The sequence below is a fragment of the Pogoniulus pusillus genome, chromosome 10, assembly GCF_015220805.1.
Source record: "Pogoniulus pusillus isolate bPogPus1 chromosome 10, bPogPus1.pri, whole genome shotgun sequence".
Taxonomy (NCBI): domain Eukaryota; kingdom Metazoa; phylum Chordata; class Aves; order Piciformes; family Lybiidae; genus Pogoniulus; species Pogoniulus pusillus.
Window position 1 is genome coordinate 12,765,031 of NC_087273.1, and position 16,464 is coordinate 12,781,494.

General features: G+C 46.1%; 2 long non-coding RNA genes across 12 annotated transcripts in view; one reads left to right on the plus strand and one right to left on the minus strand.

The window, feature by feature from the left end:
• Positions 1 to 16,464, minus strand: part of LOC135178754 (uncharacterized) — a 50,891-nt gene that overhangs the window by 3,755 nt on the left and 30,672 nt on the right. For 5 of the 11 annotated variants that reach the window (XR_010303731.1, XR_010303724.1, XR_010303725.1 and 2 more), the window contains 5 exons: positions 13,539 to 13,720; positions 12,478 to 12,645; positions 11,894 to 12,133; positions 10,271 to 10,425; positions 7,906 to 9,059 (listed from right to left, as the gene is read on the minus strand). This is a non-coding gene — a long non-coding RNA (uncharacterized LOC135178754). Of the gene's footprint in view, positions 1 to 7,905; positions 9,060 to 9,944; positions 10,191 to 10,270; positions 10,426 to 11,893; positions 12,134 to 12,477; positions 12,646 to 13,538; positions 13,721 to 16,464 lie in introns of those variants that run through there. The other 6 variants (XR_010303726.1, XR_010303727.1, XR_010303734.1 and 3 more) reach the window with 6 other exon arrangements.
• On the plus strand, positions 1,444 to 13,644 carry LOC135178755 (uncharacterized). The gene is made up of 3 exons (XR_010303735.1): positions 1,444 to 1,596; positions 7,231 to 7,335; positions 13,419 to 13,644. It is a non-coding gene; the product is annotated as an uncharacterized LOC135178755 (long non-coding RNA).

Here is a 16,464-nt window from a genome sequence, read left to right on the forward strand (position 1 = left end):
ATTAACTAAAAAGTCTTCTAATCACACCTATCCCTATGTCAAGTGTATGCACTCATTAAAACATGTGCATTGATTCTCTATTAAAAAAAAAACAACTTTCAAGAAGATTTATAAGCAGCTTTCAGGAAGCTTTGGAGTTGCACAGAAATTAGTCAATGCTCTACAATTAAAACCCTGTCTGGTTTCTTAATGGATGACTCTCACTCATTTCTGGGCTTGGTTCACATGAGCTGATGAAAATGCACACCATGTCAATTTAGTCCAATGACATGGAATGCTTTGGGTTGGAAGGGACTCTTTAAGGTCATCTAGCTCAAATCCTCCCAGAGTGAACAGGGACATCTTCACCTAGCTCAGGTTGCTCAGAGGCCCATCCAACCTGGCTTGGAATCATATGATTCAACCAGGTTGGAAGAGACCTCCAAGATCATCCAGTCTAACCTAGATCCCAGCCCTAGCCAGTCAACTAGACCATGGCACTAAGTGCCTCATCCAGGCTTTTCTTGAACACCTCCAGGGACAGTGACTCCACCACCTCCCTGGGCAGCCCATTCCAATGCCAATCACTCTCTCTGGCAAGAACTTCCTCCTAACATCCAGCCTATACCTCCCCCCAGCACAGCTTGAGACTGTGTCCCCTTGTTCTGTTGCTGGTTGCCTGGCAGAAGAGGCCAACTCCCACCTGGCTACTTCCTCTGTTCAGGTAGTTGTAGACAGCAATGAGGTCACCCCTGAGTGTCCTCTTCTCCAGGCTAAACATCCCCAGCTCCCTCAGCCTCTCCTCACAAGGCTGTGCTCCAGTTCCCTCACCAGCTTCGTCTTGGAATGTTTCCAGGCATAAGGCACCTACCACCTCTCTGGACAACCTGGTCAAGTGTTTCACCACCCTCATTGTAAAAAGTGTTTTCCTTTTACCTAATCTAAATTTCTCTCTGTTGGTCTAAAACCATTACTCTTGTGCTGTCACAACAGGCCTCACTAAAAAGATTGTCCCTACAAGATTGTCCCAGCAAGACTATAACCTTATTCTAAAACCTCAGTTCTTTGGAATGTCTCCCTTTTTGCAAGGACTCTGTGGAAAGGCAAAGTGTTTATTGAGGTGATTGTGCCTCATGCTAATATCCACAATAAGGAAGCTTTCCCCCTCATGTATTCTACCCTTCCCAGGCCATCATCTTCCTTTGTAGCCAGTACTTAAAATTGTTCTGGGAAAGACTGTGTGTGGCCAGAGGTGCAAGCTGCTTGTCTTGGACTTCTTTTGCTCTTAGTTTGACTTTCCATGATGTACTTCTTGTGTGTCCTTCCTGCACGATGACCCACTGCATGTAAATTCAAAACAATAAGCCTGTTATTCCTTTTGTTCCAATGACTCAACTTCAGTTAGGAACAAACCCTGTTCTGCAAGTTGTTTCTGCTAAGATAATATCATACACCACATTCCAACTCAATAATGGATTTCAATGTGAAATTGCAGGAGACCAGAAGGGGTGAAAATCACAGAATGCCAGAGGTTGGAAGGGATCTGGAAAGCTCATCCAGTCCAGCTGCCCTGCAGAGCAGGATCACCTATACCAGATCACGCAGCAATGTGTCCAGGTGGGTTTCAAATATCTGTAGAGAGGGAGACTCAACAACCCCCCCGTGGCAGCTTGCTCCCTCACAGGGGAAAAACATTTCCTCATAGTTACATGGGACTTCCTATGCCTCAGCTTCCACGTATTGCCCCTTCTCCTGGCATTGGGCATTACCGAGCAGAGCCTGGCTCCAGCCTTCTGGCACTCACCCCTTACATATTGACAAACATTGATGAGGTCACCTCTCAGGCTCCTCTTCTCCAAGCAGCACAGCCCCAGCTCCCTCAGGCTCTCCTTGAAAGAGAGATGTTCCATTCCCTTCATCATCTTTGTGGCTCTGCATTGAACTCTCTCAAGTAGTTCTATGTTCCTCTTGGATTGGGAGGCCCAGAACTGGACACAATACTTCAGAGGCAGCCTCACCAGGGCAGAGAAGCAGAGTAGATAATCATAGAATCAACCTGGTTGGAAGAGACCTCCAAGATCATCCAGTCCAACCTAGCACCCAGCCCTAGCCAGTCAACTAGACCATGGCACTAAGTGCCTCATCCAGGCTTTTCTTGAACACCTCCAGGGACGGTGACTCCACCACCTCCCTGGGCAGCCCATTCCAATGCCAATCACTCTCTCTGGCAACAACTTCCTCCTAACATCCAGCCTATACCTCCCCTGGCACAACTTGAGACTGTGTCCCCTTGTTCTGTTGCTGGTTGCCTGAGAGAAGAGGCCAACCCCCACCTGGCTACAGCCTCCCTTCAGGTAGTTGTAGACAGCAATGAGGTCCCCCCTGAGCCTCCTCTTCTCCAGGCTAAACACCCCCAGCTCCCTCAGCCTCCCCTCATAGGGTTTGTGTTCCAGGCCCCTCACCAGCTTTGTTGCCCTTCTCTGGACACCTTCCAGCACCTCAACATCTCTCTTGAATTGAGGAGCCCAGAACTGGACACAGCACTCAAGGTGTGGTCTGACCAGTGCTGAGTACAGGGGCAGAATAACCTCCCTTGTCCTACTGGCCATAACCTCTTGGTGATTGAATGAGCTACAGACAGAATCTTCTTCATGTCTGGATTTGTCTGTCTGTCTTTTCTGCAGACTGGGAAGGCAGGGAGTGGTGGTGGTGTTCTTTGTTTTTTTTAAATTTGATTTTCTTTAAAGGCAGTTCTTAATGCTTGAACAAATCTCTTTTTCTTCCCCTCAGTAATGTGGTTAACTGTCTGGAATGTGAGCCACTGGAAATTCTTCCCCACAGAAGAATCTCCATTAAGCTTTCAAGCAGAGTTACTTCATCCCCACAGCTGCATGGATAGGAGATTTTCTAGTGCCTAAATACTTACTGTATATGTCATCCTTAAATTGAATTTTTTTCCCCCTTCTCTTTTCCCAGCCAGAGCTTCAGGAGCAGGTGCTAGCCTTTTGCTTCCTTTCTGCTTCCTCTGTGGGGAATGGGCTGGAAAGAGCCAACTAATTAGAAAATTCTACAGGGAAATTAATTCTGCAAACAGCTGAGGAATGGCATTTCAGTATAATGCTCACTTTGTCTGTCAGCAAAGTACTGCTTGGCTTGAGGGAGGGGTGGCAGCCCTCCCAGATGTTGCACATTTTGTGATGAGACCAGAACTGCCTCACACCTTGCCCATTTACTAAAAGATGTGATGCTTTGGAAAAATAAATACACTAAACCTCTGCCCTAGGACACTCTCTGGTGCTGTCACAAGGCAGCTGTGTGAGCTTTCCACCTATGCACAAAGTGTAGCAATGAACTAAATCAGTGCTTAGCAAGTTTCATTCCAAATGGTGTCTTCTGCCCCTCTACTCAGGGCTGGTGAGGCCACACCTTGAGTACTGTGTCCAGTTCTGGGCCCCTCAGTTTAAGAAAGATGTTGAGGTCCTTGCACATGTCCAGAGAAGGGTGAGAGGTTGGAGCACAGCCCTGTGAGGAGAGGCTGAGGGAGCTGTGGGTGTTCAGCCTGGAGAAAAGGAGGCTGAAGGCAGACCTCATTGCTGTCTGCAACTACCAGAAGGGAGGTTGCAGCCAGGTGGGGTTGATCTCTTCTCCCAGGCACCCACTGACAGAACAACAGGACACAGTCTCAAGCTGTGCCATGGCAGATATAGGCTGAAGGATAGGAGGAAGTTCATGGAAAGAGTGATTTGCATTGGAATGGGCTGCCTGGGGAGGCAGTGGAGTCAGCATCCTTGGAGGTGTTTAAAAGAAGGCTGGAGGAGGCACTTAGTGCCATGATTAAGTTAATTAGAAGAGTCAGGTGACAGGTTGGGCTGGATGATTTCAGAGGTCTTTCCCAACCTCGTTAATTCTGTGATTCTGTTGGGCTGAGACCCTTCCAACCTGAGCTGTTCTGTGATGATTCTATGATACATTGCACAGTGCTGGGGCTGAGGACTATATCCTACTACTGGTTCAGCATAGCCATGCAAATGATATTTGAGAATTGCTTATGAACTTCTTTCAGACAAAAAAAAAAACAAAACAACCAAAAAAGTCTCTACTATGCTCATGCTGAAGTGAGAGCATCTTCCAGCACTAAACAATAAACTAACTAAATGGCTCTGGCTTCAAAAGAGTAATTTTGGATAATAATTGCACATCAGAATAATAGCATTCCATTCTTTGCTCTAAAAACCATGAAGCCAATATCTATACTTTCTGAAATTACTTTGCTTGATAGCAGTTCTTGTTTTCTGAATCATAGAATCACAGGATGCCAGGGGCTGGAGAGGACCTTGAAAGCTATACCAGATCACATAGGAACACATCCAGGTGGGTTTGGAATATCTCCAGAGAGGGAGACTCCACAACCCTCCTGGGCAGCCTGTTCCAGTGTTCTGTTGCCCTCACAGGGGAAAAAATTCCTCCTTGTGTTAAAATGAAACTTCCTACACCTCAGCTTCCACCATTGCCCTTGTCCTGTCATTGGACATCACCGAGCAGAGCCTGAGTCCATCCTCCTGCCACTCACCCTTTACATATTGATAAACATTGATGAGATCACCTCTCAGTCTCCTCCAAGCAGCAGAGCCCCAGCTGCCTTAGTCTCTCATTATAAGAGAGAGTCTATTCCCTTCATCACCTTTGTGGCTCTGTGCTGGACTCTCTCAAGCAGTTCTATGTCCCTCTCGAGCAGGTGGGCCCAGAACTGGACACAGTACTTCAGATGCAGCCTCATCAGAGTGGATGTAATCATAGAATCAACCAGATTGGAAGAGACCTCCAAGCTCATCCAATCCAACCTATCACCCATCCCTGTGCAATGAAATAGATCATGGCACTGAGAGCCCCATCCAGTCTTTTGCTGAACACCTCCAGGGACAGCGACTCCACCACCTGCCTGGGCAGCCCATTCCAGTGGCAACTCCTTTTCTTTGTGTAGAGCAAGGAGCTGTAAAGGTTTAAGAAACTTTTGAAATTGAATAATTAATAGTTGGGTGTGGTTTTTTTTTTTTTTTAATCTCTTTTCAGATTCAATTAATTTCTCTAGTTGCAGCCATTACCAATTGGAAGGACTGAGGACCTCCAGGGAGAGAGGTGCTTGTACTCTTGAATGTAAGCAAACCCTGTACTCAGCACTGGTCAGGCCACACCTTGAGTGCTGTGTCCAGTTCTGGGCCCCTCAATTCAAGAGAGATGTTGAGGTGCTGGAATGTGTCCAGAGAAGGGCAATGAAGCTGGTGAGGGGCCTGGAACACAAACCCTAGGAGGAGAGGCTGAGGGAGCTGGGGGTGTTTAGCCTGGAGAAGAGGAGGCTCAGGGGGGACCTCATTGCTGCCTACAACTACCTGAAAGGACAGTGTAGCCAGGTGGGGGGTGGCCTCTTCTCCCAGGCAACCAGCAATAGAACAAGGGGACACAGTCTCAAGTTGTGCCAGGGGAGGTCTAGGCTGGATGTTAGGAGGAAGTTCTTGCCAGAGAGAGTGATTGGCATTGGAATGGGCTGCCCAGGGAGGTGGTGGAGTCACTGTCCCTGGAGGTGTTCAAGAAAAGCCTGGCTGAGGCACTTAGTGCCATGGTCTGGTTGACTGGCTAGGTCTGGGTGCTAGGTTGGACTGGATGCTCTTGGAGGTCTCTTCCAACCTGGTTGATTCTATGATTCTAACGTTCACGTACAGATTTATTCTGCAGCCATACCTTCTGACTTAATGGACTTTTTAATTTCTCCAGTCCAAAATGCATCATTACTTGGGCATTTTCCAAAGTGCCTGGTGATAGATCTGATGCATCTATTATGGAGATATGTCAAGTGCTCTGTGTTCAACATAAAGGCCTGTTTGCATTTAAAGCACGGACACAAGTAAATTATTCAATGTTAATAGCACATTTTCTTCCCAGAATTACATCTTTTACTGGGGAGTGCTTGCTAATTACAGGAATATTTTCAACTGAAGTTTTAGAAGTGATTGTCAGATGGGAAATAAAGTGGGGGAAAGTGTGCTATTTATTGCAGGTAAGTGCCTAGCTAGAGTGCCCTTATATGCTACCCAGATAGATGCTCTCAGTGATTTAATTTCCTATTTATTGTCATCCAGGTGTTCAAAAAACTGACCCAGCTGCCATGGAAATGTCATTTTTTTTAATAGAATCATAGAAATGTCAGGGCTAGAAGGGACCACAAGGATCATCTAGCTCCAACCCCCCTGCCATGGGCACAGGCACCTCACACTAGATCAGCTTGCTTAGAGCCACATCTAGCCTGGCATTAAAAACTTCCAGGGATGAGGCTTCCACAACCTCCCTGGGCAGCCTGTTGCAGTGTCTCACCACCCTCATGCTGAAAACTTCTTCCTAACATCTAATCTAAATCTACTCACTTCTAGTTTTGCTCCATTCCCCCCAGTCCTGTCACTACCTGACATCCTAAAAAGCCTCTCCCCAGCCTTCCTGTAGCTGCCTTCAGATACTGGAAGGCCACAATAAGATCTCCTTGGAGCCTCCTCTTCTCCAGACAGAACAGCTTGCTCTCAGTCTGTCTCTGTAGCAGAGCAGCTCCAGCCCTCTGATCATCCTCATGGCCCTTTTCTAGACACGTTCCAGCACCTCCAGATCTTTCCTGTGGTGGGGACTCCAGAACTGCAGGACTACAGGTATTAGATAATGGACTCAATCATAAAAACGAGCCATCTTACATCCTTGGGGATTCAGTAGGGTGAGATTTTTACATGGGGTACATTCTTTTTCCAAAGTTCAACAAGAGGCAAGATTATATCTGTGTGTGTTTAGGAGCCAAAAAGTGTAAGTAAAGGAGAAAGACACAAATCTCTATAGAAGTTGTTGAATAATTGTGGTTTTTCAGTACTTAGAGAGAGCCTATGAGAAAAAAGGGGACAATCTCTTTAACAAGGCATGTTGTGACAGGGCAAGGAGTGATGGTTTTAAACTAAAGTTGAGGAGATTTAGACTAGGTAGAAATACAATTTTTTCACAATGAGGGTGGTGAAATGCTGACACAGGTTGCTCAGAGAGGTGGTGGAAGCCCCATCTCTGGAAATATTTAAGGTCAGGCTTGGTGGGGTCTGAGCAACCTGATCTAGATGTTGTCCCTGATGACTGCAGGGCATTGGTCTAGATGACCTTTAAAGGTCCCTTCCAACCCAACCCATTCTGTGGTTCTAATTGCATGTTTACACTATTTCCTTAATGATCTAGCTGGTGAACCTTCATGAATCCTCTGTGGAGCACAATAGAGCTGCACAGACAAGGGTATTGTCAGTGAAGTGATGATTATCAGAAGGACCAGGAGGAGTCAAGCTGGTAGGAAGAGACATGCTTGGTTTGGGGGCATGGGAGCATGTGAGGATGCAGGGATGGCGGGGGGGGGGGGGGGGGGGGGAGGTGGGGGGGGGGGGGTTAGATGAATTGGGTAGTACAGAAAAAACCCTCTTACAATTTAAAAAAAAAAATCATTATCATAGAATCACAGAATCAACCAGGTTGGAAGAGATCTCCAAGATCATCCAGGCCAACCTAGCACCCAGCCCTAGCCAGTCAACTAGACCATGGCACTAAGTGCCTTATTCAGTCTTTTCTTGAACACCTCCAGGGACAGTGACTCCACCACCTCCCTGGGCAGCCCATTCCAATGCCAATCACTCTCTCTGGCAAGAACTTCCTCCTAACAGCCAGCCTAGACTTCCCCCGACACAACTGGAGACTGTGTCCCCTTGTTCTGTTGCTGGTTGCCTGGCAGAAGAGGCCACCCCCCACCTGGCTACAGCCTCTCTTCAGGTAGTTGTAGACAGCAATGGGGGACTGAGTTTCTTATTTTAGTTTCAAGAGAGCTAACCTTTCAAAAACTCAAATTCTATTTCAGAAGAGTAATGCTGTTTTAAAAAGACCAAAACTTTTATTTCTGAACTCATTGCTCCTTCGAAGCAAAGTAGTTCACTGAATCCAATCTCAGAAACCAAAGTTACTCACTGCAGTTGATCTGAGTTTGCAAAGAACTTTAGCATGTCCCAGACTCCATATTTTTTTTTTTAAACAATTAATTTTGTACTCAGCAGGAAATTTCTTTCATCTCTAGCTATAAACTTTTGTTTTCCCAGATTATTATTAGGGTTGTTTTTTGGGGGGAAGGGTTATCACAGGATCACACAGGATGTCAGGGTATACATTTGCCACACATCTCGCAAGAGTTAATAAATAACCCCAATTTGATTTAGGACTTGTTTTGCTTGGGCAAGTTTATGAATTGCAATGCTGTATGTGTTTTTAATTAAATTCTTTCTTCCCTCCAAGGATGTCACTCTCCAAAACGAATGGAGGATTCTGTTTAGAAAGTTTACTCACACCTTGTGTTAGTGTGTATACTCTTGAGACAAGCTTGCATCTGGGGTAGATACTTACAGCAGCAGCTTTCCAAAGTTCAGGATGGAAACTTGTAAACTTTCCTGCTGTCTCTTCAGTTTTAATATGTGCCTGGCTTATTACTGCATTGCAGGATGAGCATAAGCTCTTTCTTTTTGCATAACAGACACGTCTCTGCAGAAGGTAGGCCCCTTCTTGATGCATTTTTGCACCAGCTGCAGATAACATTCTTGTTGAATTTCTAGATTGTGCAGTAAAGGTCAACATTCATCAAGCATTTTATCTACCACGTTTTGGAAAAAAAAACCCTTTCCTCTAGCTGCTCTGAAAATGTGAGTGTTATTCTTTGCTCTGAAATCCCAGCCATTTGTTATTCGTAGGCATGGTCTGGAAAGGAAGGAAGGATAAGGAGACAGTGGGAGTGAATCAATATTTTACTCTAGTGACACTCCCGTGGTGTTCCAGCTAGCCAGTTTTGCTCCTAACCTTCTGACTGCAGTGCTATCCGTTGCAGTTGCTCAGAAATGAGAGGCTGCTGCTGCTCTGCTGGTAGTCCATGGGATGTGGCACAGCGGAGAGAACAGGCAGATCTCTATGCCAGCTTCACCAGCTTTGGCAATTTAAAGCTCCAGTACCTTTACCAAGGACCAGGATTGTTGGAACCAGACCTGCACACAAGGCAAGAGGAGTTAGCCTTTTCTTTTTCTTACAATATCCCTTCTCTTGCTTTTGCAGAGAGAATGCCTGCCTCAGCCATCCTGGGAGCCCTCCCTTGCACTGCTGACCATGCTGCTCTTGCTGCAGCCCAGCACACAGCTGCTGTCTGGGCTGCATGTGCACACTGCCAGCTCATGTTGAGCTTTTCATCAACCAAGACCCCTCAGGGTCTTCTCCACAGGGCTGCTGTCAGCCATTCCCCACCCAGCCTGGATTTGTGCTTGGGGTTGTACCAACCCAGGTATAGGACCTTACACTTGGCCATGTTGAATGTCATGAGGTAGGCCTGGGCCCACCTCTCCAGCCTGTCCAGATCCCTCTGGATGGATCCCTGCCCTCCAACAAGTCGACTGTGCCACAGAGTTTGGTGTCACCTGCAAACTTGCTGAGGGAGCACTCGATTTCTCTGTCCATATCACTTCCTTCTAACATCCAGCCTATACCTCCCCTGGCACAACTTGACACTTGTGTCTCCTTGTTCTGTTGCTGGTTATCTGGGAGAAGAGACCACCCCCCACCTGGCTACAACCTCCCTTCAGATAGTTGTAGACAGCAATGAGGTCCCCCCTGAGCCTCCTCTCTTCCAGGCTAAACAGCTCCAGCTCCCTCAGCCTCTCTTCATAGAGTTTCTTAAATGTCAGCCTGCTTGACTTCACTGCAGGTGTTGGAGAAACCCTGGAGAGCTCTGCCTCTCAGCCCTACTGAAACCAGAAGAGAAGAGGTTAGGTGATGGGGACTTTTTGTTGGGTTTTAGGTTGTTGTTAGGCTTTGTTGTTGGTTTGTTGTTTTTTTTTTGGTAGGCCATCTAAGGAGAAGAAAACACAAAAGAATAGACATCAGGTGAATATAAAATGCTTTTTAACACATTAGGCAAATGGCTGTGTTCTCAGAAGTTTGCTGACAAAGACTGGAATAAGCTAACCAGAGAGGTTGTGGAGTCTCCTCTGGAGACTCTCAAGGCCTGTCTGAATGCATTCCTCTGTGACCTGAGCTGGATTGTATGGTCCTGCTCTGGCAGCGGGGTTGGACTCGATGATCTCTTTGGGTCCCTTCCAACTCCTAACATCCTGTGATCCTGGGAACTGTGGTGTAAGCATTCACTCACTCGGTTTGAGTAAGAGGTTTATAGCCAGGGAGGGGTGTGAGGAAAAAAAAAATTCACCATTTGGCACTCTTCATCCTTTCCAGTCACATTTTCTTTGCCTATGGCTCCCAAAGTGTTTGGTGGAAATAGCAATGCTGCTTGTAGCATTACAACTGAAGCACAGGAGGTCCAAGTGAAGATGTGAAAACAAGAATGCTTGAAAAGTTACATTCCTGGAAGAGAGAGACACAGATGAGCTGACAGAGAAACCTGCTGCTCAGAGTCTTCAGATGTTCACAAACCCTATGAGGAGAGGCTGAGGGAGCTGGGGTTGTTCAGCCTGAAGAAGAGGAGGCTCAGGGATGAGCTCATTGCTGTCTACAACTACCTGAAGGGAGGTTGTAGCCAGGTAGGGGGTGGTCTCTTCTGCCAGGCAACCAGCAACAGACCAAGGGGACACAGTCTCAAGTTGTGCCAGGGCAGGTACAGGCTGGATGTTAGGAGGAAGTTGTTGGCAGAGAGAGTGATTGGCATTGGAATGGGCTGCCCAGGGAGGTGGTGGAGATACCGTCCCTGGAGGTGTTGAAGCAAAGCCTGGCTGAGGCTTTTAGTGCCATGGTCTAGTTGACTGGATAGGGCTGGGTGCTAGGTTGGACTGGATGATCTCAGAGGTCTCTTCCAAGCTGGTTGATTCTATGATTCTATGATTCAGCATTTATGAAAATCAAAGCACTCCTTTAGGAGCCCAAGTTATGCTCTAAATGTCTCCCTCAAGCTTTCTTAACATGCTAGGCAGAGAGTGGCAATATGAGGACCACAAAATATTTGTGGCTATCTCTCCTAGCTACTAGATCATATTTAATATCTTTTGCCCTTAAATTTGAGGAGGGGGTGGGGTAGGTGGGGGGGGGGGGGGGGGGGGGGGGGGGGGGGAGAAATGAGGAGCAGCTTGATTTTAAAAGACATTTTATTTTTAAGTACAAATCTAACCTGAGAAGCAACCTGTTTTTCTGCTGCCATGTTTCTAAACTGTGTTGCTGCTGAGGAATTAGGCAATTAGCTGCAAGTCTCTCTCATGTTTTGTTTCATGTGGTCGTAGAACTATAGAATCATAGAATGGTTTAGGTTGGAAGGGACCTCAAAGATCATCCAGTTCCAACCCTCCCGCCATAGGCAGGGACACCTCCCACTAGAACAGGTCACTCAAGGACTCATCTTACCTGGCCTTGAACACCTCCAGGGAGGGAGCAGCCACAACCTCCCTTGGACAACCTCTTTCCAGTGTCTCACCACCCTCACTGCAAAGAACTTCTTCCTAGCATCCAGTTTAAATCTCCCCTCTGCTAATTTAAACCCACTACTTATCCTGTCATTACAAGACCCTCCCCAGCCTTCCTGTAGGCCCCTTTCAGATACTGGAAGGCCATGTCAAGGTATCCTTGAAACCTTCTCTTCTCCAGGCTGCAGAACCCCAACTCAGTCTGTCATCACAGTATCAGTATCACAGTATTATCAGGGTTGGAAGAGACCTCACAGATCATCAAGTCCAACCCTTTACCACAGAGCTCAAGGCTAGACCATGGCACCAAGTGCCACGTCCAACCTTGCCTTGAACAGCTCCAGGGACAGCGACTCCACCACCTCCCCAGGCAGCCCATTCCAGTGTCCAATGACTCTCTCAGTGAAGAACTTTCTCCTCACCTCAAGCTTAAATTTCCCCTGGCGCAGCCTGAGGCTGTGTCCGCTTGTTCTGGTGCTGGCCACCTGAGAGAAGAGAGCAACCTCCTCCTGGCCACAACCACCCCTCAGGTAGTTGTCATCATAGCAGAGCTACTGCAACCCTCTGAACACCTTCGTGATCTCCTCTGGACTCACTCCAACAGTTCCATGTCCTTCTTTTGTTGGGGGCTGCAGAACTGCACACAGTACTCCAGGTGGGGTCTGACGAGAGCAGAGTAAAGGGGTCAGTGCTTCAGTGACTTAGTGCTCTGTTCCATTCATAAGATTATGCCATAAAATAAACAGTCATGCACCATTTGTCCAGAAGTTAACATGTCCTTCCCTTACTAAAAATCTTAGTTTGGAATGGAATGAGGTCAAATATAGGAAGGAAGTCATTATGGGAACAGTGAGAATTTGAGACTGCAGCCATCATCAGACATAACAAAACATTTCCTCCTTTTATTGGAAGGCAAGTAGTGACTGATCAGACAAAAAAAGTGCCAAGAAACAGTTCAGGAAGGTATTTGGCTTCTAAAAGACAATTCTACCATGAGACTACTTACCAGACACAAACAGAGGATCACTTCATGATATTTTTTTCTTATGTGTAGAGAAGTTATAGAGCTAACAGGCAAAATTGAGTAGCTCAGGCCATTGCTGTCTGTTTGAAGGGATCCTACTGAATAGCTTTACACCCTCAAAAGCTGCTCTTCGAAAGTAAAGCTAAGCTCCTGTAACAAAAGAAAGAGAAGCTCCAAAGAACATTGATAAACTGGTTGGGGTTGGGATTTTTTTTCCTCATGTAAATAGATATGATTGTGATGAATACACCTGATTACATTATCATAGTTGGGGAATTTTAAGATAAACTTAGGTTCCAGAGAAATTCAAGCTATTCCCAAGATGAACTACTTTTCCAATAAATTACATGAAAGACAGATGGAGTTACACAAGTGAGGCAGCTTCGTTTTTCTCCTCCCTCCCCTTTCCTCTCTTTCCCCCTCCTCTATTTTCTCCTCTCCTATCTCCTTTCCTCTTTCTCCTCTCCTTTCTCCACTTCTATTTTCTCTTCCTTTCCCCTGTCCTATCCCTTTTCAACTCTTTCCTCTCCTGTCTCCGGTTTCCTCCCTTTTCCCTGCTTCTTTCTCCTTTCCCTCCTCCCCTCCTTTCCTCCTCTCCTTTTTCCTTTCACCTCTCCCTTTCCTCTCTCCTTTCCCCCTTTTCTCCTTTTCTTTTATCTCTCCCCTCTCTTCTGCATAAAATCATAGAATGGTTTAGGTTGGAAGGGATCTCAAGGATCATCCAGTTCCAACCCCACATCATAGGCAGAGACATCTCCCACTCAAACAGGTCACTCAAGGCCTCATCCAACCTGGCCTTGAACACCTCCAGGGAGGGAGCATCCACAACCTCCCTGGGCAACCTGTGCCAGTGTCTCACCACCCTTGCTGTAAAGAACCCTTTCCTAACATCTAGTTTGCTTTCTCTTACTTCTCTTTTACAGGTTTCTATTCCAGAAGTGGTTTGTAAAGAGTTCAGGGGAAAGCCTGCAGATATGATCTTCTGGACACAAGGAGGACTCCCAGAGAGGTCTACAGTTCTTCATTTGATGTGGAGTACTTACATGAAAAGTCAATCTTTATTTTGATACTGACTTGCAAAAATAACTTGAGTGCCACTTCCTGAGGAAGTGTAGATACACATAGCACTGTTGGTAAGGCTTCACATACTCATGGGCTTTCTGTTAGTGCTGCGCAGAGGTGGTGTGCAGATTCCACACGTGAGCCTCGTTTTCAGTTGCTGGCACTGTACAGAGAGAAAAATAGCTAATAGCTATTATTTTTTAAAGCAATAGAGCTACTCAAACTACCTTCAAACTGCAGTTAATGCACATGTAAGTTTGTCATACATCAAAAGCCAGATTTTAAGTCTGTGAAAGGCCAGTAGGTCAGCATTTAGCTGGATCCCTGAACTTTGACAGTCATCCTAAATATTCCCTCTCCTATCTCCTTTCCTGTCTCCTTTTCCCTCTCCTATCACTTTTCCCCTTTCTCCTCTCCTTTTCCCTCTCCCCTCCTTTCTGTTTTCCCCATTTCTCTTCCCTTTCTTCTTTCTCCTCTCCTTTCCCCTCTCCCGCACTCTCCTCTCTCCTTTCTCCTTTCCTTTTTCCTCTCCTCTGTTTTCTCTGCTTTCCTGTCCTATCTCCATTCTCCTCTTCCCCCCTCTCTCCTTTCCACTGTCATCTCTCCTGTCTTTTCTCCTCTTTTTCCCCTTTATCTCCTATATCCTTTCCCCCCTCCTCTCTCCCCCTCCCTTTATCTCCTTTCCTTCCCTTCTCCTTCTCTTTCTCTCCCCTCTTCCCCCCTCCTTTCTCCTCTCCCCTCCTTTCTCCTCTCCTATCTCCTTTCCCCTGTCTTCTCTCCCCTTTCCCGTCTCTCCTCTCCCTCTCCTCGTTTAACATTTTTAAGACAGTTATCTCAAAACAATGACTTTTCAGCCTCACTGAGAAGGACTGGAAGCCCCTGGGAATGTTACGCAGACCTGTGTTCCCTTGAGGGCACACAGACTGCTCGTTAGGTCTGCTTGGTCATCTCACTTCTGCAGTAAGCCTAAAAGGTGAACACAGGCAAATTAAGCAAGGAAGCCAGCCTGTAAAAGCAAGGAGCACTCCTGCTCAGAGGGTGTTTTACAGGCAGTTATTCCAACTCACTTTTTCCTCCCACATGCCCTCTCTAGGAAGAAACAAACTGAGAAAGATCACAAATATCTTGCCACATAGATTTCCTGGTGTTATGCTATGGAGAAAGAGGCAAAAGCTCTTTGCTGAAATGCCTTTGCCCTTCTAAACTATGGGAAGAATGTTGTCTTTTGTCAACATTTTGTTTTGCTCATTTGCTGCTCTATGTCCTGTGAGGATGCAATTTATTAACTGTGGCTGTCTTGTGTTCTTGTAACAAAAAATGATCCTTTGGGACCATATTTGTAGGATGTGCTGAAATGTATTGTTTGCTAAGTGACCTTATCTATAATTCAGAGAGCTTTTGTATGCTCTAAAGACCATTTGGCCAACCCTGTGTAAGGAAGTAATTTAGTTATCTGGCTGCATTAAGGATGAAATCAATTTAAGATGAATTAGAACTCCTAGAAAATGATATCAAACAAACAAACAAACAAACCCAATCAAAGGTCTTGGCTTTGGCAGAAGTCATTAGCCAGTACCACAAGAGCCTTGGCAAGCATGGACTTGGCTATCCTTTAGTGGATCCAGAGGAGCAACTTGAGCAAGCTGTGCCCAGCTTTCCATTACTGTCTCTCAGCTATCTCATTGCTTTCTCAACAGTTTAGATGTGTGTGTGTGTGTACAGTAGCGAGTACTAGAAGCCCGATTCAATGACAACAGAGTCAGATTAAATTAAATCACTGTCTTAGACTATTCAGGGGGCAGAGAGAAAATCACTTTCAAACGATGTTGCGACATCATTTGTCCCTGTCTCCTCCTCTTGTTGCTCTACAAACATGAAAAAGAAGTTGTAGACAGGCTGTAGCAACCCAAGCATCGAAGAGCAGGCAAAACTTCTGCTGAGACTGACTTCATAGAATCATAGATTGAACCAGGTTGGAAGAGACCTCCAAGATCATCCAGTCCAACCTAGCACCCAGCCCTAGCCAGTCAACTAGACCATGGCACCGAGTGCCTCAATCCAGGCTTTTCTTGATCACCTCCAGGGATGGTGACTCCACCACCTCCCTGGGCAGCCCATTCCAATACCAATCACTCTCTCTGTGAAGAACTTCCTCCTAACATCCAGCCTATACTTCCCCTGGCACAACTTGAGACTGTGTCCCCTTGTTCTATTGCTGGCTGCCTGAGAGAAGAGGCCACCCCCCACCTAGCTACAGTGTCCCAGAAGGTTCAGGTTGATAGGCTGACTTTAGAGACTGCTTATAGGGCGCACAGTGCTAAGCTTTTGCTCGGTGCTGGTACATCTCACAAGCCTTTCTTTCAAGTCATTTGCAATACAGCAAGAAATCTGTGCAACCTTACTTCCAGCTCAACAGCACATAGGATGGCACAAAACTGTTCAGTGTATGTAGTATGACACTATGAAAAAAACAATGATCCACTACTGTGACAACCCCCCCCCCCCCAAAAAAAATTGCCTGGATTGAAAAAAAAAAAATCCTTAAGGCTAGGCCAGGATTGTTTCCATTTATTTTAATGCTATCCAAATGGTGTTCTAACTAAAGATGTTAATAATTAACTCTAGCAAGAGTTAAACTTACTTTATTTTGTTGCAATGTTCTGTTTGCCGTAATTCCATAACCTGTTCCCTTCAATAAATGTCAGCTGCTGCTTTTCTTCCCCCCCTCTCTTTTAATTCCTTCAGTGTCCTAGCTGTGAAGAGAGGCAGAGCATGCAAATTGCCAGGGATACATCACGTTTTGCATTCACATGCTCATGGTTTTTCTTAGGGTGACTGAAAGGCCAGAGAAGATGCCACAGGAAGGCTTTCAAGCAACAATAAATATGGAATTCATTATCCAACTTG